General features: G+C 37.9%; 1 pseudogene; it reads right to left on the bottom strand.

The window, feature by feature from the left end:
• Positions 1 to 3,780: 3,780 nt before the first annotated feature.
• The window catches only part of LOC114633041, a 22,772-nt pseudogene continuing 685 nt past the window's right edge, over positions 3,781 to 25,867 (bottom strand).

Genomic DNA, 25,867 nt, shown 5'->3' with positions numbered 1-25,867 from the left:
ACAGTTCATTCCTTGTTCTTCTATAACCAATACTGATTTGTCCAGATGAATTTTTGCATATGCCTGATATACACTGGAAATAGGGGTTGACAAGAGACAGAATCATTTTTATTGTAAGAGAGTTTGTGGAGAAGTAACACTTAATCATGAAAGATCACCTTCTAAGGGTTGTAAATGTTATAGGGTTAAGAGTAGGGTATAGGGTAAGATAGTTGTCACCCAAGTTAAAGGAAGAACAAATTGATAGAAGTATTTGTTTTTATGCATGTCTAACTTGAGATCATCTTTGACTAGCTTGCAGCTGAGGATCCACTTTTGAAAGTCTATACCCATAGTCAGCCTATCTGGAGTTAGAGACATATAATCTGAAAAGCTTAGTTAGTGAGTGCTTTCTCTATTACAGAAAGATAATACTATGGTTGATATTTTCCATTAGAGGGCACTGTTTATCCTCCAGTCTGTTGTTAGGGCAGGCTCCAATGCATGAAAATAGCATGCATTTCTTTTTTAAGGTTTGGGTCAAATTGATACAGACTAGGGGCATCTTGTTACCCCTCTGTGTGGAACATATATTGGAACATCTTCCCTATTTTCTTCTATAATAGACTTAACATTAATGAATTGTGACTTTCATATTATGGAAACAGTGGGTCCCAAGGAAAGGGGAATTGACTCACTAATTTTATGCTGAGAAAAGGAAAAGGCCCTATCTAGAGGAGAAACTAGGAAAAGGCCCTTTCTAGAGGAGAAACTTGTCTGTTAGAAAGAGATTTCACACAAGTCTAACAACTTCTCTGATCATTTTATAGAATGAGACTAAAAGTCTAGACAAGATGGGTCAGTGATTGGTGGACCACACCCTGACTAGAACTGCCTTTATGTGCATATCTTTGTCTCCTTCGTGAAACTTTAATCTCATTATAGGACCCCAAGGATGACTTAGTATGGTTTCTGGATTTCTTTGTCCTTTTTCTCAATATGGCCCCATGGAATAAATACCCCTTTCTGTTTCCCATATTTAATTTAGCTGTTTTTCTTGGGTTATTTGGGAAGAATGTTTAGGCCTGACTTGGAGCACAGATAGTGACACACATATTCAATAACACTTTATCTTCTACTCTGTAGCATCCTTTGAAGATTTTCTCTTGTCTATTCTCCATCCATGAGCAATGGAAAGGAGAAATCATTTGGACTATTTCCTCTTGTTGACAAAGAAATGAATTGTTCCATATATTTGCCCTGCCTCATTAGTGACAATGACTTTAATAGCCTGTAACTTTGATAGACCTTATTGCATTTTGTGTGGATCTATAGCATTCTACCCTCTCTGGAAAGTAATGACCTTCTAATTGGTCAATCCGTCTTTGCAGATAGAACATTTCTAAAGGAGTTTTTGTTCACAGTGCATATATTAGAAAGTTAAATGACAGGTCTAGATTTAACCTCCAGGTACATCTAGTCATTCTTTGATTACTTCTTTGTGGGACTAACATCTTGAGATGAATAGGTAAAAAAGTTTGGAATCTATAGATTTACCAGACCCACTGGCTTTCACTGCTAAGGTCCAGCCTCAGCATGAGGAGGGTCCTGAGAAATGGGGCAGATGGGAGTGGCACTGACTCAATAATGACTCAGAGTCAGTAATGGATGCAATCTTTCAGTTCAAGTGCTCTCTCTTTCCCAGAGGATTCTCATTATTTTTCCTTCTTCTCCTTTCTTCTTCCCAGTCATCCAGGATTTGAATATTGTTAATAAATTTTTTTAGGAATTCTTAAATTTACATAAATTCTGTGGGTCCTAGATCATTGGTCTCAACCCCTGGTTCCTTGAAACAGAAACTAAACTCAAAGCAAAAAACTCATTTCCTTATTGGCTTATACAGCCTGTTCTTCATGGGTAGCTGGGTATAACTATTGTGGTTTTCTAGTACAGCAGACAGCAATCTTTAGTAACATTTTCATGTAAGTACAGAAAGCTGACAGATTACTAAGGTTAAAATAATTTCTTACAAAGTTTTAAAATTTATGTAAATCAAGTAGACATTGTTGTCTTCAATCCTTCAAGTAGCTAGGAGAATGAAGTCCTAACTTTTTATATGCTTGTTTGTTATCTTTTAATTCTATATTTTTTGTTTCCTATCCTAGCAATTCCATGGCCTTATATACTCTCCTTCTAATAATATTTGTTTCTAGATTATATACAAACCTTCTTCCTGTAAATTAAACCCATGTATCATTTGCTTGTGTTTTATTTATAGATTCCTTCTTTTCCTATTCTTGCCTTTTCTTCTTGAGGTCATTTTAACTCTCTATCCTGAGTTCATCCAGGCTAATTAACTCAGCAGTCATTGGTGCAGAGGGTACATATATCTCCTCATATTCTAAATTTGAGGCCAAGTCTCACAATGAACAGTTTCTACAAAGGACCTGTCAGTTTGTAAGGCCTCTGAGGTTATGTTGTCTAGGTCCTTTCCTTTCCTCAAGAGGCAAAGGAGAATGTCTGTTCCTCATCCTCCACAGCCTCATGACCATCTCTATTCCTCATTCCTGAGAACCACATCTGTTTTTTTATTATAGAGTGATTAGTTCTAAATAGTGGGGGAACTATATTTCCCAGAAGGAGAGATTGAAAGTAAAACACATAGATGAGACAGTAGATTAATGCAAGACCAAAATAAGTCTTCAGCACATATGGAAATCATCGGCCTGACAATGCTCCAGAGACAGGAACTGTGTCACACCACCTCTTACACAGTCATGCTGGACCCAGCATTCCACTAACCAATAAGCTCAGAATGTGATCGGGAGAGCACCTGAGGTCTATAGAGAAGCCTCTTCCATCTTGATGTAATGATTTTTTATTCTATAAAACGATACAACTTCATGAAACAGCTTTCACATTGGAACATGCAATTTCTGGTAACGTAACCCTGTGTTCCCAGGCCATGATCACTCAAAATGGATCCAGAATAAGGTGATGCTTATTCTTTTTAAGATGAGAGCCATGACTTTTAAAACCAGATCAACAGCATTAAGGATCAAAGGCAGAGAACTTCCAACAACCCCAAGGGTCTCAGACTGATTCATGTACCCAAAGACAAAAAAATCTTTGCGATTTTCTCCCTAAACTTGATGCAATGGTTGGCTTATCAGTAATTATACATTACCCATCCCTAGATCAGAGATCAAGATCCAGCTACAATATATAAATCATAGAAACTGATTCAGTGCAGCTTGCTTTGTCTGCCTGAGACCAATGAATTATCCCTTTCTACCTGACTTCCAGGAGAATTCAGATGCAGAACAAGATGAGGTAGTTCAGGCATTCCAAAAAGAAGAGTCTTCATGTCCTACTTCTGCAGCTGCTCCCAAAAGCCCAGTTCTAACTCTGATGCTGTCTTTGTACCATTTACAAATGAGCCATTTCAACAGACCAGAAGCAACTGTATGTCTACAAGAGGAAGACAGATGAAAGTTGAAGGCACACCTCTTTTAATGTGACTTATGAGTTAAATACCATTCTTAATACAACATATCCCTTTACATACACTTTAAAAATGAAAATAATAATTACTCTTTTAGCAATTTTATAATCTCATAAATGATATACTCAGAACCAACTTGAGAGGCCAGCAGTCCAGGAATTTGACTCAATTTTCTTACTCCAACTCCTCCCATCTTTCCTCAGTCACCTTCATCTTGTCTCCTCCTATGTGGGTAGGCACCGATGATTTCAAAGTGCATGTCATTCCTTCTTTCCTTTCTCTTCACATCTCCATCATCAGTGTCTAGGGTCAGCACAGATGCGGTAGCTGACTGGAGAAAGTGTGAGGCCTCTTCTGAACTTCAGGCTCAACTTCTCATTGACTAGGGCCTTGAAGGTAAACTTTTGCATAGGAGCAGTGAAGAAAATGAACATCTCATTCTTGGCCAGTTGTTCTCCATAGTAAGGTCTCTTTCCTGTTGAACAAAAACAGAAGATGAGCTACTTTCTCAGCTGACTGTGGTATGCTTTGGGGCTGGAGTCCCCAACATCCTACTGCAAATCCTTAACTGACTCCGGACTTTGTGTCCAGCTGAGTATGTCTAACATCTTCCTGGTTTGGCCATTAGAGCCCCATTCAAGTTGCTATTACCTGACATTTGGCGTAACAGTATGTCTTAGTCTTGTGTTTTCAGTTTTCCAGCCCAGAAAATTGTTATTTTCCTATGTTTCCTCCTTCTTTGCATGGAATAACAAGATATAGAAGGTGAGACCTGGGTAAGAGACATTCTAACAAGTCTGGGAGTCATGGTTCAAGGTCACCTCACACCATACACACATGAACACTGTCTATTCAACAAAGTGTTTGTATTCTGTGTTTGTGTTTATGCATTTATACACATGCATTTATGTTTATATTCATTGTTGTCCCCATCTTTTTTGTCAGTTTCTATATTGAATATCTGAATTCACTTGGGTAATTTCTCATGATCCAGGACAGCTCTAGCACTCCACTGTTCTCCTCAGTGCACATCCTCATCAACTATCCCAACACTCCATCCAGTCTGTGACCCTCACTTAATCTCATCTTTGTGTATGTGTTTGTGCATACATGAGCTCATCATGTGTATTCATGTGTGTACACATGTGTGGATGCCAGAGGACAGCCATAGGTGTTGGTCCTCAAGTGCCATACCCACCTGACACTGATCAACTTTTATAGATAGGCTTTTATCTCTTCAGAACTTGTGATGTTAGCCTGACCACTGAGTGCCGAGAGAGTCTCCCTTCACGTTCTAGGATTATAAGCATATGTCACCGTGCTTTGTTTTTTTATGTGAGTTCTGGAAATCAAATTATGTTCTATGTTTCCAGGAAAAGCAAGCATTTTTCCGAAGGAGATGTCTACTCTGCCACCAAGTGATTTCATTCTTCCAAAATCATACATTTTTGACTGAAAAAAGTTAGGAAAAAGAAATTTATAGAGAGTATCACAAGAATGCTTAAATGATCACTCAGGTAAAAGGTTATTAATATTTGGAAATATTTTCCATGCTCCTTATGGGGTTTCCAACAAGAACATGGTAGCAGGAAAGATAGTACAGATCATTCTCTGCAGGCTAATGTATAAGGAGCTGCATTAGTTTTCAATGATGTTAAACATTCTAGAATTTGATAGTACATGAGTGTTTCTACTTCATTATCTGTATAATACATGGCAAAGTGCTGCCAGTGTCTCCTACGTTATGTCTGTGTCTTTTGCTATTGCGTTTCATTCATCTCTGTTCTCCTCATGCTCCTCCTGTTACCTGTCATGAATAACATGGCTAGCAATTTAGGAAATTCTTAAGATTCTCCTCTAAGAATCCACATACCAAAATATACAAAGTTAGGACCCAGGGTTTTCTAGTCCAGCATGGCCTTGGTGGGGTTGAAAGACATGTCTCCTGCTCTTGAGACAGGCCTACAGAGCGTGAGTCCACCAGTGTTGATGACTGATGTGGGAATAAGGCTTGTATATATATATATATACATATATATATATATATATATATATACACACACATATATATGTGTGTGTGTGTATATATATATATATATATATCAACGATTCTCCAAGAAATGCCCTCCCTATTAACGTTAATAACTCCATGATAATCAGAGAAAACATATCCAGAAGGAAAAAGTGTGGCTAATATCTCAGTAAATGATAAATGCTGGGACTTTCAGGACAGGCCATAAGGTCATGGAAAAGGGCTCTGAAAACATAAGTTAAATGTGTGTGTGTGTGTGTGTGTGTGTGTATTTTTTTCTCAAAATATAAGTTACTTTTTAGTCATAATTTTTATCACAACAATAGAAAGTAACTAACATGATTTCAGTGACCAAGGAATACTAGACTTCTGGAATAATTGGCAAGGCAACACCTATACTTTAGCAGACTCTATCCCTACCCTGGAAAGGGCACAAGCTGGAGCCTTCACTAATGTCTCTTACGGTATCAGTGAAATATATATCTTTTCAAGGCTCATATCTGGTCTTTACCTGTAGAATTCAGTCACTCAACTGGGAAACTTGAATGATATTTCAGTGTTCATTTAGGCCATATAAGCTAAATGTATGCAGTTTATAAGATTAAGTAGATTCTAATCTTCCTTTTCTATTGGATTGCTAACAACTACATTACCTTGGTGATTGTCCAACATAATTTGTCTGCTAATGGACCCGCTAACGAAGGGGGAGAAATACAACTGTCAGGAGCAAAGCACCAGTGAGTCTCTCTGTGTAGCTTTTTTTATTTTATAGCTGGTGTAGATAAAAGAACATATTTTAAAAGGTGAGATATGAATATTCTACAGGAAAAAGATTTTTGCACTCTGAAGAGATTACATGTATGCAGGTTTCACTTGGCCTCGAGAATCCTGTGAAAGTTATGGGGATATACTAACTTCCTTTCACTTCAGTCCTAGGAAACAACACATTGATCACTTAGGTGGGATGTAAAAAGAATCACATTTGAGACTTTCAGTATCTGATTCAATAACTGAGCATATTTAGAATAAATGAGATACATAGCTGAGATTTTGAACTCTAATTCCAATGTTTTAACTTGTTTTTTGAACAGGAAGACTGGACAGATGTCCTAGATTCTGCCAGCTTTCCTATTACTGTCAATTGTGAAAGGTCAACAAAGGTACCTCAGAAGCACAGGGAAAGGCAAAGAGAGCAGAAACAGTACCAGGTAGACACTCATATGGTAGCTCCGAGTTTACCAGTGTGGCTTCTGTGAAGCATTCAGTCACATTCTGAAGGCAGTGTTAGGAAACACCAGTTTCAGTGTGAGAAAATCTCATGGGTATTGAGCTCCAGATGCCATACATTTGGCTATGTCTTTGTTTCAGAGGTTCTCACTGATTCCATGTTGAAAGGCTGCAGTGGAACACAGGATCCAAGCGGGAGCTCTGCCTCATCACCTACCCACTATGTCCTGCTCAATTGTGTGTGTGTGTGTTTTATATGTAATATGTCCTCAGTACTTATTTATGGAACTAAGGAACTGGAAAACTTTTTGAAAAAAGATGTACAATATATGGAGGCCAATAACCACAAAACATTAGGGTGTTTCATACAAGCTCAACGATTGTAAGACTACAAGTATTTGTTTGTAATTGGCTGGAGAAAAAGCACAAGAGTCATCACTACATCCCTAATTATGAATATCAAGTTGCAGAAGACAAATATGTCTAATTATATTTTTAAAGGCATGATTAAAATCATAAAAGTCAAATGCCTTACTTGTTCAAGGAGTTATTGTATTGGACAAAACCCAATTCAGTTATGCATACCACAGTTACAACTGTTTTTTGATATTTTCATCATAGTGAGTTGGTAGCCACTTTCACATGCAGCATCACCACTCCTCCCCATAAAATGTAAGACATTTACCTTTGACACAAATCACTTAAAATTAATTTAGACATTTAAAGACTTTGAAAAGAAGGCATGTATTCAGATTTTATTATGGCAAGGAGGCAGAGACTAGGGTCACTCTGTCTAGTGTTATGGAAAACAGAACAAGGGAAGCCAAATTTCCACCAGAGGCAAAGGAGGGTGGGTAGGAGAGATAGAGGAGGCATGAGGCAGTGCTAGGTCCATAGAACTCTCGGCTGCAAACACCACCTTGGACCTGCACAAGGTGAAGCCATTAGGAGATACACAAATTAGAGCAGAGGTCTCTAGGCAGAAGTGTAGGGAAAGGATGAAGTAGGATTCTGACCTGTTTTCTTCTCTTTATTACTCACCCATTGAGAATGGTAGAAAAGATTCTCATTTCTTAAACTGTCCATTCTCCAAAAAGTGCTCTGGATTGAAGGTGTCTGGAGTAACCCACTCTTTGGGGTCCACGTGAAGAACAGTCAAGTTAGTCATAACTGTGGTGCACTAAAAGGGAAAGTAAAGAGACAAGGCTTGAAATGTGGGTCAAATGAAGACAAGGGATAAGGGTTCCCAATATTCCATTCCTGTTCACACCATAAACTCTTTACCAAATCCAGTCCTTAGTTCAGAACAATGGTGGACTATGTGTACTTAGGGTATTCCAGAAACATTAGATTTTCTTTATTACAAAATGCTGATCTGTGGGAATAGGTCAGCATATACTTAGGGAAAAGCCATGTGACCATTCATGGAAAGATACTGGGAAAAGAGATGAGTAACCATCAACCCAGCCATTTCCTACAACAAGGACTATGGAAGATCTACAAATGAGAATGGAGTTCCTACTACCATCTACCATCTCTGCTTCTCTATTCTTAGACCTCAGTATGGAGCTCGGGAACCCTGTTCTTCTGCAGGTTTAGGAACACATCAAGCATGCAGAGTAAACTAGCCCAGCCCACTAGGCTCCCTAGCATGGTGCCTGGACTCCCTAGAGTGTGCTTTTATCGCACACTGTGTCACCCACCCCATCTCATTCTATACCAGAAGCATTCTCTCAATTTTCTTGATTCTGTCAGGTCAATGGTTCTCACGTCCACCTTAATGCAGGCTTTTCCATGCTCTCTGACACACATTTGCAGCAGAGCTGAAAATAAACCTGCCGTGAACACAACTTATCCACTCTACATTCCCTCCTCCCATCATTTTCATTACCCATGCTGTAGAATGTTTCATTCAGTCTTCATAGGAGGAGGCATTATTTGATTCTTCAAGGCCAGTTTTCCCCACTACCTAAGATGAAATAGGCTGATACTTATTTTTATCAATAACCCAGTTTCTCAATCATTCTAATCTTCTATATCATTGTCTTTGCGACATAATTCCCCCAACACATTATCTGACTGAAGTCTAATATAGTCTCATAACTAGAGTCTTTTGCTTTAGAACCTATTGTTCCCTCCCAGGTTCTCTCCTCACTCCAGCCTATCCATGTCTTGTGAGAACCATGGTGCTCTTTGCTGGACATTCTCATGGTATAGAATCCTCCACTTACATGGCCATTTTATTTCAAGATGTTTTATATACAGAAAGATCTAAGGTGTGTCAACAATAAAAATATAACTGCTATATAGAGTAGGAAGCTCTGGATGTATGTTCCTCCTTCTTGTGAGAACTAAACATTATTCTGTGTCATGGGTTGCACTGCATTGTAGAGATGTACCAGTCAATGCTGTGAGAGATTAACTATTGTCTTGTCACACAGTGGGCAGAGATGCATCCACTCCTGCACCTAGCTGTAGGTAAGGTAATAAACATGGCTCTTTGCTTCACTTGAATATTATCTAGTTAAATTTTAAGTGTTTAGAGCTGATGTTAGAGTCGACATTGACAATCCATGGCAAAAGATATAAGTTTAGGTTGTTTGTTTCTCTGAGGATAAAGGCATGGTTGTATCTGTGTTTCCAGGATAGATTCTTCTCATCACAACTCTGAAGACTTTCCTGAGAAGAACATATTTGGAGCAATGGATATTTGTCTTAGAGATTACAACAGAAAACCAGTGAGGGTAGCCCTGAAGCCATTTCCAGAGATTATCACATAATGGTGGGAGAGTTTTCTGACATATGGAACCATCTCCCAGGATGAAGATCTGGGTGGAGTAAATGGGGTGGGGAGATAGCCTCCTGAAAGCTTTCCTTCTGCTATTGGCCTCCATCATGAAGACTGCTCTTCTGTGCGTCTCTTTTGCTGCCATGCTAAGTTGAAACCCCAGGCATTTATTTTTCCACTACTAAAAAATATCTGATTTTGATCAGTACATGGTAGAAAGAATGGAAAAAATAATAATTGTGCCTTGAACAAAAAGAGTGTGATATGGTCAGGAGAAATCAGCTTGGGTCTGGGAACAAAGGGATGTGAGAGGGATTCATGAAGAAAAGTATAAGGAAGATCTTTCAATTTTAATGTAATAAGTTCAAGTCAAGTAAGAACAATCAGAACAGGTTTAGATCTGAATCCCAAAACTTGTGATATTTTATATTATATTAGAGAGACCTTATGTAAGCTTCTTTCATCTAGTCATAACAATTAAATGGTTACACTGGGGATCACTACTTATGAAAAATGGATTGATACATTTTGAAATAAAAATCATCCTCAGAACCTATTTGCTTGGCAACTATCTCCTTTTTCTTCCCCCTTTCTTATAATTAATGTTTTACTTTGGACTGGTTTTCTTTGTCAGATAGGAAGTTCTAAACTATGGGAATGTAAGTAAAAGCTGGAAAACCTCCTTTGACATGAATATGACAAAGATACACTCCTGTGAGCACACATTAGTACAAGAATAAACTAAGATTTTGTTTAGCAAAAAAAAAAAAAGTCAACATTGAAAAAATTTGACCAGGGAATCTTCCTTTCCGCACTCCCCATAAAACATGTAACTATCACTTAGATAAATTGTAAGAGTACTCACATTATGTCATGAATAATATCACTCTTCCATTTCAGATGATTTCTTGGGAGCAGAACTACATGTTTGTGTTCCTCACATAATGCCAAGGATGGACTGGAGATGAGAAGGGGAGAGTGCAGGGTTACCTTAGGCAGGTGGAATCCAGCCAAAGTGCTATCAGCTGTGACTTCCCTGGGAACATTCAAGGGGATGATGTTGCCCATCCTCAGCACCTCATGGATGTCAGCATTGGTGTAGGGCATGGACTCTCGGTCATCAGTGCTTGGCTGTCTCCCATGGCCAATCACTCTGTCAATCTCAGAGTGTACTTTTTCTGCAAGAAAACAGGGGCCTCTGTTAGCTTTAAAGTTTAGTGCTTTCTTCTGAAGACTGAGAAATTGTCTCCAAGATGTTATTTTCTTACATTTCATCCAGAGTTCTCTTTACAAAGAAACACCATGTTTCTTACCTTCTCAAAGAATTGTTTTGAAAAACTATCAATTCTAATTTTCTTTGGGCTTACAACACAGCCTCAGCTTTCAACCTACTCATAACTGAATATGTGTAATCAGCCTGGCTAAGCTCATAGCAGTAACCAATCAGGCATCTGCAAATAAGTTCACTGCACCTACTTGTTTATACAAAAAATAAAAGCTAATTTTTCAGAATTTGATATTCCCAGATATCTACAATCAAGGCATCAAGAGAGTTTTTTTAAATGTAACAATGATTAATCTGTCTCTAGATGACAAAGTTTTGCTGTGTCCTAGTACCCGAATGAGAAGGCAATCACTTTGGTTTCTGGTATTTTTAATACGTATATTAAAATATTTTATTTTTCTATTTGTGTGTACTTGCACATGTTCTAAATTGATAGGTGAAGTTCAGAGGAAAATTTCAAGAGTCAGGTCTCTTCTTGTACTTTTTGGGTTCTGGGGATTGAACTAAGGATGGTGGGCTTGAAGCCCAGTACCTTTATGAGATGAACCATCTCATTGTCCTGTCTGTTATCTTTCTAAAAGTCACTAATGCAGTTCACAAGGCTAATCACTTCCTAACATCACTCCATTGCTAATTGAACTTCACAAAGTATTTCAAGTACTGAACAACTGCAGACTGTGATTTCCTAAGGAGATATATCAGAGTGGAAGGCACATTCCAAAGCCTTTGTGAACATTGTTGCCATTGCTGCTGCTGAGGCTACTTATATACTTCCAGACTCAGTTTCCTCATTTGACTTCTAAGAATAAATAGGACTTATTTTAAGAATGTTTTGATAATTACATGAACTAATAAGCATAACGAGGAGTTGAGACTTTTAGACGTCTCCTTTACAGTTTCACCATTTTCTATCTTAACAGAGATTCTATTGTTCTCCAGCCAAAAATTTCATTTCTAAATTTTCTTTGGAGTCAATGTGAGCAGTGACTTGGTTCTTCCCAGTAAAATGGAAATAGACATTATGTTTTATTTTGTGCCAAGTTCTGAAAAGATGGCTCCCTGCTTCCTTCCTTTATTCCTTGCCAGTGGATACAAAGGCAGTTCTCATAGGATCCACTTTAGAAAGTTTGGGAATTCACTTCATGATTTATTCAGTAACAAGTTGAAAGGAATTTGGAATAATAAGATCTTTACAGGATATAGTTTAGAGTTTTCCTCTGTGAGAGAAATAAACATCTATTAGTGTACTACAGTCCATAAATACTTAATTGGGGATAAGCATATAACAAAATATTACCATAATAGACATGCTTTTTTTGAGTTAAAGCCTTCCTTTGTAGTCAAATGACCACAAACTTGTACTACTCCTGCCTTAGTCCCTCAAGTACTGCAAATAAATTTCACCAACCACAGATCACCATTAAAATTAAGGCTACAAATCAATAATTATTAAGTATGCTCATATTACTGTGTAAGTAAATGCTAAGGAATTGTTATTTAGAATTAAAAGTTAATGTCCATTAATTATGTTCAGTATTCCCCTACCTTCATTCCATATTTTCTCTCTAGGAAGTTAACTATTTTAGATGACTCTTTTGAGTGGTTTAGGACAATTTGTACAATTTTGCAGTTGGTTTCTTAACTTAGCACTGTGTCCTAAAAGCTCATTTACGCTAGTGTACTTTTCAAACATTCTTTTCCTCATGACTGAGTTGTGTTTCTAGGTCATGGATGTCATTGTTTATCCATTCACAGTCCATCATTGAATGCTCTGATTGGTCCTGTCTCTTGATTACGGAGCATGTTGCAAAATAAGCGTGGGTGCAACAAATGTCATGTAACTCTATTGATATATTGGAGCCTTTGCCATAGAAATCAAACCTGATCCACAGTAGATTTCATGGTTTGTAAAATGTAAATATTCAGACAGACATGCATTTTAAATTGTAACCCAAGATGCATATTGTAAAAGTTTGAATAAAGATGTTTCTCATAGGCTCAGGTATTTGAACACTTCCAGTTTTTGGCATTGTTTGTGGAGGGTGTAGAACCTTTAGCAAGTGCAGTTTTGCTGGAAGAATTTTGTCACTGGTATCAGTTTTGAATAACATTCTGTTTCCTGTGTGTCGTTGAGATGTTATTTTTTAGTTTCTTGCTCCGGTTATCAGCTGCCAATCCTTCTCCACCTTTATGGAGTCTCTTCTTAGAACCATAAACCAAAAGAATCTTTTCCTTATGTCAACTGCTTTTGGTCATGGAGTTTTATCCAGTCATAGATGAGTAACTAATACAGAAAATGATACAAAGAGATGGGGTTGCTGCTGTGGGAAACCTGAGCATATTAGACTTTATTTTATTTATTTTTGAGAAGTGTGAAGGACTTGGCAACATTAGTTTAGAAAAGTGGCTCCAAGTTGTAAGCAGAGCTTAATGGGCCATTCTAGTAGGAGTGTAAAATACACTAATACAGTCCTAGATCATGATGCTTCAGAGGACAGAGGGCCTGAGGAGCAACTGAGCAGCAAGTCCATTCGACTTGTTTCATCAAGAATCTACTGTCCTTGTGCCATTGCCATAAGAGCTTCCCGAAGGCTAATTTTAAAAGTAATTTTTTTGTCAAAGAAAATTTTAAAAAGTATAACATTGAGTCTCTGGCATGGCTATTACTGGTTACTCTTAGCTCTACAATTGGAAAGAGCCAGGTGGGCAGAATGAAGTTAAAAAAATACATCTTTGAGGAAAAAAAGCCCTAAAAAGCTTAATGTTGCCCCGAAGCCTATGCTAAATAGGAGGCTGTACATGATTTTTTAAAAAATCATGTCAATTAAGAAGATGCCTATTATTCTTCACTGAACCATGAAAAGGGCTTACAGAAGGCAAGACACTACGCTGCTAGGCTTCCAAGTTGTAAAAGGAAAAGATACAAGGATGGAAGCCTCCTGGAAAACAAAAGCTATTGGAAATGTGATCCATAGGTCAAGGGGCTATCACAGTGTGACAGCTGAACATGTCAGTGTCATCATCATGCTTTAGCGGTTTAGGAGATGCAAGAATGACAGGCTTGATGATTCTTCCTATAGATGTTCAAACAGCTGCTGAGGGAAGCTGACATCTAACAGTGGAGTCTCCATTTGAAGGCTATAAGAGTTCATTGCATAGGATTCTGAAAGTGAAGCCCAAGTTCAGTAGAATTCCCAAGATGTTGGAAATGTGACGTCCATAAGACACTACAAAGGAGACTTCACATAGGTAGTGCAAGTAGCCCTAGAGAGAGTTTATGTTGCAGACAGCAAAGGCACATGAGTGGAGACATCTTAATCCCATCAAACTAAATTCCGTGTGTTTGGTATTTGACCACTTGAACTTTATTTTTCTTTAAGCATTTCCTCACTATACCTTCGTTCTTTCATTATGGAATGAGAATGTGTATTCCCTGTCACTGTATGCTTGAAGTCTATAAATCTGAAATTGGGTTTTACATTGGGTCACAGTTAAGAGATTGCCTTCAGTATCTAAAAAGGCTTTGAGCGTTTGAACAGTATAGGGACATTTAAAGACGACAGGGACTTTTAAGTTTGACTAAATGCATTTTTCATCATGACATAACATGAGTCTATAGAGAACAATGGTCCAAATGAAGAGGGTTAATTGAGAATTGTAAAGTATAGGCTCTAGTATTCAAACTCTTAATTCTAGGAGGTGGTTTGGGAATCGAAGGATCCTTTAGGAAGTAGAGCCTTGATGAAGAAAGTATGCTACTGGGGATGGTTTTGAGGGTTCTATCTTTGTCCTACTTCTAGTTTTCTCTTTGTTTTATGTTTGCAGTTGAGATTTGATATCTCAGGTTCTTGGTCACATTACTCACTGCCATACATCCTTCATAATTATATACTCTGTCACATAAAATAAACTCTCCAATATATAAATTGGTTTTGGTTATACTATTATATCTCAGCAACATAATTGTATGTAGCAAATATATAAAAATATAGATGTAATAATACATACATTTTGTATCAATAAAGGAGAAAAGACTGGGCATGAAAGAAAGCTCAGTAAGTAAAGTGATATCTATGCAAACATGAGGATCTGAGTTTGCTCACTAGAATCTATTTTTTAAAAATCCAGGTACGGTGGCATCAACTTCTAATCTCACAGTACTGGGGAAAGGCAGAGAGGCCGATTTCCATGGCTCACTGGCAAGAGAGTCTTGTCTACTTGGTGAGTTGGAAACAGCTAAAGAACCTGTCTCAAAAAGAGGATGGAGGAGAAGAAATGACCATTTTATTTTTACTACACGGGAGACTTTGTTACCACTAATCTTATTTTCGTCTTAGGGCAAAATATTTGGTTTGAGTGTGCCATAGTATCTTTATCTTTCACTCATAAACTATTACAAATTAAAAAAAATTTCATGACATGAAAATATTCTTATCTCCCATGTGAAAAACTTTTCTTTAATCCAGAGGAATAAAAATGATGGGATTGGCCACTCTTTCTGAAGGATGGAAAATTCCAGTGGAGATATAAACAGTGTGCAAAGCCCATATGGGGCATATTGTGCAAGCTCTCAAGGGAGAACACTGAAGCAATTTACTAGGTAGTAAATTCTTAGCTGATGTTAAAACATTTTATTGAGTAATATCTGAGCAAATACTTCTGAAAGCTCCAGAATTTGGGATAGTACATTTATTTTTTTGGTAGATGGAAAGCCCAATATTGTACATAGAGGCAAGATTAGAGCATTGCCATTGGAGAAGGTGTAATGTTGAGAGGCACCATGCAGAATATGTGTGGTTGAGTCTGGACAGCAGAGGTAACTTCAATAGGATACCAGATATCAGACTGAAGCATCTTGTTGATATCCAGGACAAAATGAGAAGGCACTGATGGAAAGGCAGGACTTAGTGGATTTTTCATTGCACACTGTCACTCTTTGCTAGAAACAAGGACAACTGACTTCTCTATTTGACCCTAAAACTGAAGATCCTTTAAAGCATAGAGTATAAAGTCTGCACCCATGACTCATTACAATCCTGACAGGACATGTGAAGGCCATGCCTGTTCTCCAAAATAGCTGATCTCCCAGCTGTTCCATTTCATTCCACCACTCCACTATTCCACCTTCTGGCCCTATCTAAACAACAACTTTCAGAAACACTTTTCTCCCTCGTCTAGGCACATCCAGCACATGCTCACCTTGCACTTCTGGGTTTGAAGTTATGTAGAGCAGAGCCCAGCGCAGTGTGTTAGTTGTTGTCTCTGATCCAGCAAAGAAGAGATCCAGGGTGCTGTTGATGAGGTTTTCTTCATTGAAACTTGTAGTAGTCTTGTCTCAGTACTAGAGAAGAGAGTTTGTCTTTTTTTTTTAAGTTAGAAAATTTGTGATTATCTCATTAACAGAATTTAGAAACTGGAAAATGAATTTAGAAGGAATCTTTCTAGATGATACTCCCTTTCCTCTCATTGGAGAGTGGAGTTCTCATTTAAAAGCATCTGAAGGTTAGAAATCAGAACAACTGTTATGACTATAGTTTTGTAAAAGCTTTTAGTAAAAAATGGGAATTATTGGATACAAAAGAGGATTTTCTTGCATGTATCATTTACATCACTAAGTCTCAGCATGGCCTACAGTGCTCAATCTACATTTCCCTGTTTTGGTTCTTTTAACATGAAAAGAACACTTGTGATAGTTTTTGGATACACCTATAAAGGATTTTCTTAATTAAATCATTAAGAATAGGAAGATGCCCCCTCCCCCTTTAGCCAGATCTTTTTAGGGGCAAAGGCCCATCTTAAATCTGGGCAATACCTTCTGGTCACAGCTTATATATACGTGACATGAAAGAAAGAAGTTTTTGGTCATCACCTGCTAGCCCTTCACTCATAAAGTATTACCAAATTTAAAAATGAATGTTTCATGACATGAAGATATTCTTATCTCTCATGTGAAAAACTTTTCTATAATCCAGAGGAATAAACATGATGGGATTGTCTCACTGGAAATCCTTCACTGGCCTGAAGCCTGCTTTTTCAAGATTCTGGCACACACTGAAGAGCAGCTGAGATATATAGCTTCATGGACTGAACAACTACTAGATTCTTGGACTTTCTATTGCTAGATAGTCATTGTTGGACTAGCTAGAATACAGACTGTAATCCATATATATGTGGGATTCATTACAATGACTTTCACTTCTGCCCCTCTAGAAATCTCTGAATAATACAACACACATTTTAATCATGATAAATTATATGAAATAGACATATTCAACAAATATAGCGAATATTCAACAAATGTTTGGTTCACTACAGAAATTCTGTAAAATCTACATGTTCACTGACTGTCCTACTCCTCCATTAATCTTTTGTTGTCAAATGCTCTTGGGACCTATCAGTCCTTCTTTAGAGAATAATATCATCTTTACAACATTCTCTGAAGCATCCATTTGTTAATATTGCTCTTGATGTTGATGGTCTCACACCTGGACTCCATGTAGTCAACAACTTAACTCCTACTCTAGGGATAAAATGTTGCTTCTATTGAATTATGCCAGGAAGATGAAATTAAAAAAGAAGTTGGATAAGCATTTCCCACTGTACACTTGGTCTGAGGATGAACCTGGAATTCACTGAGTAAGATGCTTTGACAGATGTAGTGATGTGGATTAGCCAGAGGCCTACAGAAATTATAGCAGTGCAATTAGTGTTATGATCTGAACATGAAACATCCCCTAAAGGCTCATGTTTTTTTATATCTGGTTCGTAGTTTGGCAGAACTAATTTGGAGGCTTGGGGGAATTAGGAAGTATGGTTCATTCATTATAAGGCCCCTCACCAGAGGATGTACTCAGAATTATAAAATTATATGGATTCTGTCTTCTGCTTCCTGGTACATAATGGTGTGCAGGCTTCACCTCAACCTTTGTTACCTTGAGCTCAGATGCTCTCCCATTAATTTTCTGGAAAGATGTATCAAAACACCCTTAAATTGTGAACCAAAATAAATCTTCAGTCTTAAATTGTTTCTGTTGAATATTGTCACAACGACACAGAGGTAACATGCAGCTGACTGCTTTCTGACATTTATGTTAATGGACAGTTTTGATTCACAGTCAGAAAAAGGCAGAAGCCTCACCCAGGCTTTGATGTTAAACTCCAGCATTCAGTTAAACTTTACCAGTGGCCTGCAGTAGGGACGGAGATGGGGTGAATGATTGGCCTTAGTCTAAGTCCTTGAAAACTTGAGCTTTGAAGTTTCATTGCTACTTTTACTTTGTGTACAATTTTTTCACCTAAAGTTGAGGGACAAAGAGGAGCATAAAATACCAGTGTCCGCAAGGCTCATGCCTGGAGGTCGAAGGCAGCCGTGTGAGCGCCAGCAGGAGCTGGTGGGGATGCAGGTCCACAGGTCGTGGGCGGCAGAGCAGGGGTCCCGGGGTGCCAGCTGCAGGGCACGAGATGCAGGGCAGCATCTTGCCGCTGTGTGTGTGGGGGGGTGGGACATGGAGACCTCCTGGCAGGTCTCTGGGCTCTCCGGTGTGGCCAAATACCCCAGGGTTCCACATCCCCACAAACCAGAATCTTCCATTTTCTAGGACTTTATGCCAAAATGCTGTGAATAATTTATTTCTAATAATATTTCTGGCATAATGCTATATTTTGCATTTCTAAAATAGCTTTTCTAATTTATATTCCCACATCCTATTAGTCACTGATCTTCAAAACTGCCCAACTTTTCATTGTATAACCCATGTATGTTAATTGATAAGCTAAAATTGACTTTGCCGGAGAGGAATATTAGTCTGAATTATTGTTAATAGAGGAGGGTTTGAACATAAGAGTAAGGGAGAGAGGATATAAAGCTGGAAGCAAATAATGAGAGAAGAAAGATGCTACAGTCTTGGTACTGAAGATGAAGGAAGGAGCTGATAGCAAAGCATATCATTGCCCTCTGAGAGCTTGGGGCATCTTGGTGACGGAGTCTCCATAATCCTCAGAAGAGGCTCACCTGGGAAAGAAGAATAGAGCTTCATCTAGGAGTGAATCAGTGCTGTGTTATACTCATGGCAGCATGATGTAAGATCAATTGGAAACTTCTAAATCACCATATTTTTATTCCCAGGAAGACCCAGCTGCTTATCCCCACCTTTGTCATTTCTGTAGGAAAGCATCAATGAAGTCTCTTGGATCACTGGTATTCCAATCTTTCTGGTGACTGTCCATCATATGGGAAATAAACATTTTCAGTTTTTCCCAGTTTCTCAAAATTGTTTGATGCGATCCAGGAAGATGTTTTATTATGGATGGAAAGACATTGTAGAGCTAATAAAGAAAATAAAAAGTTATTGGTGATGCCATGAGTAACTTTTCCACATTTTTAAATAATCTTGTTTTTCCTTCTATTTTTTTTAGGGGGTAACTTTGGTGCCATCTTGGTTTCTGGCTTCCCTCTCACCCCAGCATATACAAGTGTTTCAACTGTGCCATGCAAAATATATGAAGGAACAGGGCACGTTTTATGATCCCAGCTTCTTGAATCCTGGTGCATACCATCGTCTCTATTATCTGAATGCTGGCATACTATTCAATAGCTTTTCTGATTCCAATGTTAAGACATTCTCAAATCATTGTGTAAATATTTTCCAGTGAGAACATTTACCAATGTCATTACATAGCTTTACATCTTGACTTACATTTCTCAAAAGCCATTCACCACACTCAACAGACAAACAGAGCTTTCTACCTGAACTCCCTACAGATATGGAACCTTCCAAATATTTGTCATTAACCATGTTCCCCTACTCAGTCCAACCATCATGGCCTGTATGACAACATTGAGAACATCTCTATTTTAGGTCAAAGCAGTTGGTATTCATTGTAAATATATAGCATCTCTGAAACTAGCATGGACTCTATTCTCCATGAAAGTAAAGCTCAAAAGTCAAGTGTTTAAACATTGCTAATTGATTATAGTAGAAACCATAAGCATTTTTGTCCTCAGTTTTAATTTTTTGGAGTTTTCTCCCAGGAAAATTAACACTTATATGAATTGTGCAGGTAGTTGTGTACGCTCATGTCTCCAACATGATTTAATTTCTATATGGTGAGATGTCAATCTTTATAGAAATTAAGTAGATGGTTAATAAATTTCAGTTATATTTTGAGGTAAAAAGATAATATAGCACAGTGTAACACCAACAATACATAAAGTAGATGTTTGTTGTTACTTGTGCCACTTTCAGGTTTGATACTGGTTAAAAAAATATTAATAATTTTAGTATTATTAACAACATTAAAGTATATCAGTGTTTAAAGTAGTGTTAATTTTTGACTCTTTACTAGTGGAATCTCATTCTATCTGCTCACAGAATGCTCTCCCATGTACAAAGAACTCCACAGGGGTCTAGTGAACTACTACTTATAAATACTGCTTGTATACTCTTGTACAAGCTTGCAGACATCATGTTGTATCCTTTTATATGTAGAGGGTGGTAGAGAAAAATAAATGAGTATGTGTTTTTTCACTGTCTGACAAAATGCCTGATGTAATTGGTCATGCCAAGAATGTTTATTATCACTTTCTGCAACCTCCTTGTTTCCTTTTAAAAATAGTTTCCCCTGATACTCTCACCTAGAAGTTGGCTGGGCTTTCACTGATCTCCATGGACTTTCTAGGCTCTGCTTACAGGAAGGAAAGTAGTGTCACTGCTAGACTTGAAACTACCGTGTCTAAGAATTACAGCAAAACACAAAATAGCGTAGACAATAACTGTAATTGATCTCATTCTTTTGTTAAAATTTATTTTATTTTATTTTTTTTTACTTATTCACTTTACAGCCTGCTCACTGCCCTCATCCTGGTCACTACTCCCACATTCCTCCCTTTTTCCCCTCATCTCTCTCGCCACCTCTCCTCTCCTCTGCCACTTTAAGTCTCTGCCAGAGTAGATGCTTCCTCTCCCACTGAGGCCAGAGAAAGCAGCCCAGCTAGTAGAGCATACTGAATGTACATGCAACAGATTTTGGGTTATTCCGTGCTTTATTTGTTCAAAACCCACATGAGGGGAGGGCTAGTTCCAGCCTATGCATGTTCTTTGGTTGGTGGTTTAGACTCTGAGAGCCCCAAGGGTCCAGGTTAGGTGACTCTGTTGTCTTCTTGTCGAGTTTCTATCCCCGTCAGGACCCACAATCCTTCCTCATTCTTCATCCCCTTTTCACACCTATAAGTCATGCTAACCAATTCCTTAGTTTTCAGTCAAGAAATTCCTGAACTCGAGGAAAAAGTGCTTGTGAGGATATCACAAGTTAGAATACATCTACTTTTGGGTGGATCATAGAGAAGTTGATGCATAGAAACAGAAAGTCTTAACAGGAAAGTGAATTTCTAAGGGATAGTAACTGTGTTTCAGATTCATTCTACCCGGAACCCTGTGTACCCAAAGGTGTGGTAAAGCTAAAACTACTTGCAGCTGTTATCTCCACATGCTCCTGAAAAGATGTCTAAGAGAGCATACATTTTAATGATCAGTAACACAAGAAACATGAGAATCATCTTTAGCTGATTGATATGCACTGCACATTCCACACGTGTGTTAATGCAGAAATGTATATTACCTTTAGAAGCTTTTGTGTTTTTAGAACAAAGGATCAGACATCAATAAAGACAAGACAAGTAGCCCAGGTAGTCTAGTCTTTAGTTGCTGTTTTCTTAAAAATTTGCATTCAGTGCAACTTTAAGGTGGCTAGCTCAGGTGGTTCAACCTCACTGACTGCTTCAGTCAGAACTTTGGTTAAGCCCTGCATTTTTGGACCTCAAAGAAATAGGACAGCAAATGATACAGGTAGCTCTTGCAGGACTTGGGCAATATTCCAATTTTCTTTTTTTATATATATATTTTTTTATTGGATACTATTATTGGATTCTTGTTGAGTATTTTTATTGGATATTTTTTATTCTATATTTTATAGGATTTTTTAATTGGAGATCATTAATTGGATATAGTTATTTGACAATTATTATTAAATATTTTCATTGGATATTTTTATTAGATATGTTTTCTTTTTTTATTGGATGTTTTATTTACATTTCATATGTTGTTCCCTTACCCCATCCACCCAGGAACCCCCTTATCCCCTCACCCCTCCTCCTTCTTCTCTGCGGATGTAACCCCTGCCTACCCCCACTCTCACCTCCCCACCCTCAAAATTCCCACCCCCTGGGGCATCCAGCCTTCATGAAGCCAAGGATCTCTTCTTCCACCTATGCCCAGCAGGGCCCTCCACTCTTACTTATTCAGCTGAAGCCCTGGATCCCTCCCTAAGTGCTCCCAGGCTGGTGGTTTAGACCCTGGGAGCTGTGGTTGGTTGGTATTGTTGTTCTCTTCATGGGGCCACAAACCCTATCAGCTCAATGGCCTTCACTCTAACTCCTCCATTGGGAACCCCATTATCAGTTCAATGGCTAGTTGTGAGCATCTGCCTCTGAATATGTCAGACTCTTGCAGACCTCTGAGGAGACATCCATATCAGGCTCTTATCAGCATTCACTTCCTGACTTCCACATAAGCATCTACCTTTGGTGACTGCACAAGGGACGGATACTCAGGTGGAATGGACTTCAGACGGCCCCTCCAATTTTCTTAGGACTCCCAAAAGTGGCTGTTGTTCCCAGACAGCAGGAAGCAATTGTAGAACATGATACTCCCATTCCCAAGAGGTAGGGTGGGTAGTTTGTGGTTGTTCGGTGGGTGAGGGATGTTTGTCCTCATTTTGGGGGGCTGGTTATAAGTAGTGAATGATCTTGGTCAGGAAGAAAACAAAGTAAAAGAGGTTAGATTTAGGGATCTACCTCTCTCTTTTTCTTTCTTCCCTCTATGCTTCTTTTTATCTAGTGTGAGAGGAAAAGTGGCAAGAAGGGATGGGATGAAAAAAGGAGGGGTAAAGGAATGATAGGATAAAAGAATAGATTATTGAATCTACTTCTAAACTAAAATGCAACAACCTGTCTCAAGTGTTTTTATATAGGTATGAATTTTTGTATATTGATACAAATTTGCAGTTGTTTTTGTCACAACATAGTGTACATAGTTTTCCTCTCTTGTTTAAGATATATGGATATATATGTAAAGCTACTATTACAAACTGATTAGGATAATTAAGAAATGTAGGTAGTTGTTAGATTCATATAAAAATCATACTTGTATTCTTGTTAGGTACTAGTTTAGTTAATTACAAAAGTAAGCGTTATTTAGCCCCTATAGATGTTCTCAAAGTTAAGCAGATCGTATCTTCCTGGAGATGATCAATGTTTTCCTATTCTGATAGACTTTAGATACATCATCTTCAAACACTCCAGAGACCTACCAAATATAGCATTTAAGATGTTTCAATAACAATAGTCATCCTATGACAGTTAGACATGTCAGTTCTTGGCAGCACCCCCATGCTACTTCAAAAAAGAAGGTGGGCATTGAAGAACTTCCATAAAAAGTTTGCTTCAAATGTGGCAAGGGTAGCCACTGGACAAAAAACTGCCCTTGCTTCAACTTCTGGCACTCTGTGGTCCAAACTGTGGACAAATAGGACACTGGGAAATCAAATGACACATTTTGCCAAGACAAAGTAGGCCAGTCCTTCAAATTTCCTGCTTCACAAGTAAGTCTGTCGGATATTCTGGGCCTGTAGGTTGAAGATGGATGCAAAAGAAAGTTGGGTGACTGTCCAGGTAGCTATCAGTCTCTATGCTTTCTGTGATTTGGAAAATGCTTGCTCTACATTTCCTGTTTACTCAGGTAATATTTATTCTTCTCAGGTCTTGATGGAGTTTAAGACTAGATATTTATAGTCTCACATATAAGCTTGAGATATTCAGGATTTGAAGAAATGTTTTAAGGTCTAAGAAGATGTTTTTAGGTTGATAAATGCAAGTTATTATTGCAAGTGATTTAGGTTCAGAACTTTGGACTCATCAAGATTAGATAGTGGACAATACTCTCCAAGGTTGCCAAATGCTAGATACTGTGCAAGTAATTCTTATCTGATATTTCTCATAATTGTTCTTATTGTTATACTGTTTATTGATATTAAAGAAAGAGACTTTTACTGGACTAAAAGGATAAGACATTTAGGTAATCTATTTTTTGTGCACTGTATAATGCTTGTCTTTGTATCATTTAAATGTTGATTTCTATACCAAAAGAGAGTTGAGTACTGTCCAGACTTGGGTCTTGTTAGTTTTAAGGATCATTGCCTGTCTTAGTATTTTGTAAGCATACACCTCTATCACCTTCTGATCGATTTAATAAAGATCTGATGGCAAATAGCTGAGGTAGGAGAGGAAAAGTGAGACTTTCTAGGCAGGATAGGAACAGGGAGAAAAATTGAGAGGTGCAAAATTTGCCATTCAAACTCAGAGAAGTTGGATGTGCCAGGACGAGTGAGGGGTAACAGATCATGTGGCAAAAATGGACTAGAATAAGTGAGTTAATTAAGTTATACCAGCTAGTTAGGGAACAGCCAGCTAAGGCATAAGCTTTAATAAATAATGTAAGTCTCTACGTCACTATTTGGTAGCTGGAGTGTCAAGACAGTCTGATGATAGATGAGAGCGAGAGAAACAGTCTTGCTCAGGGAACAGAAATCGGTTATCCAACATCAAATGCTCGTCCTTGAGAACATACCTGAAAGTAACATTAAATAGACTGAGAATGTTTTATTGTGTATTTAGAAATATAACTTTATACATATACATAAGAAACAATAATTAACTACAAATTGATGACGGGAATTAGAAGGAGACCAAGGAAGGGTACTTTTAAGTGTTTAAAGGAAGGAAATGGAAGGAGGAAATCATACATTACAGTATAATTCTTAAAATATATTAAACAATTTATTTTAAATTACACTAAAAACCCCTAGGAGTTGATGTGTTCAATGAAGTCTGGAACAAAAGTATTTATGGATTTATTATTCTTAATACCCTAAACCTAGGAAAACTCAAATACCTAACTACAGAGAAAATGACAACCCATTCAGACACTGCTCTGTGTAGAAAGAGAAATCTTAAGATAAATTCATGAGCTAGAACATATACTCATCGGGTAACTCTGAGGGAGAAAGAGAATAGCATAAGAATCCTAGTAAATGAAGACATTGTTATTTGTTTTTATACAGGGAATTTCCCACATACATGTATATGTATCAATGTAAATATTAACATAGACCATTAAATGTTAGAAATGTTTTGCATGTACTAAGTTCATGTATTATAAGTAAGTTCATATCAAATTCAACTTTTAAAAAATGAATTATTTATTTATTTTATTTTATTTATTTATTTATTTTTTTTGGTTTTTCGAGACAGGGTTTCTCTGTGTAGCCCTGGCTGTCCTGGAACTCACTCTGTAGACCAGGCTGGCCTCGAACTCAGAAATCCGCCTGCCTCTGCCTCCCAAGTGCTGGGATTAAAGGTGTGCGCCACCACAGCCTGGCTATTTATTTATTTTATGATGAATACATTGTCACTATCTTTAGATAGAACAGAAGAAGGCATAGGGTCCCAATACAAATGGTTGTGAGACACCATGTGGTTTCTGGAAATTGAACTTAGGACTTTTGGAAGTGTAGTCAGTGCTCTTAACTGCAGAGGCATCTCTCCAATCCATCAAATTAACTTTTTAAAGATGTTGTATATTAGTTTGAAAGAATCATCCATAAAAAGAGAAAAGCCTGTCTTTGTATCAGCCTCAATCCAATAGTCTTTCCAAAATATGCAAAAAGAGAGAACATACCTGACACATCATTGATGTTTCCAAACGTGTGGCCTCGTCTAATAACCTCAGCAGCTCCTGAAATTGACTGTCCTTATACTCAAAGCGTTCCCCAAAGGCAAAGGAGCAAATGATATTGGAAACTACATTGTTAATCTTGAAGTGAGGGTCAAAAGGCTATCCTGGAGGTGGGGAGAGGGGGAGGTATAGCCTTGTAAAGATGTCTTCCTTCCTTCCTTCCTTCCTTCCTTCCTTCCTTCCTTCCTTCCTTCCTTCCTTC

The sequence above is a fragment of the Grammomys surdaster genome, unplaced genomic scaffold (assembly GCF_004785775.1).
Source record: "Grammomys surdaster isolate TR1022 unplaced genomic scaffold, NIH_TR_1.0 501, whole genome shotgun sequence".
Lineage (NCBI taxonomy): Eukaryota > Metazoa > Chordata > Mammalia > Rodentia > Muridae > Grammomys > Grammomys surdaster.
The sequence above is the reverse complement of the archived record's forward strand: the minus strand, read 5'-3'. Positions and strand labels throughout refer to the sequence as shown.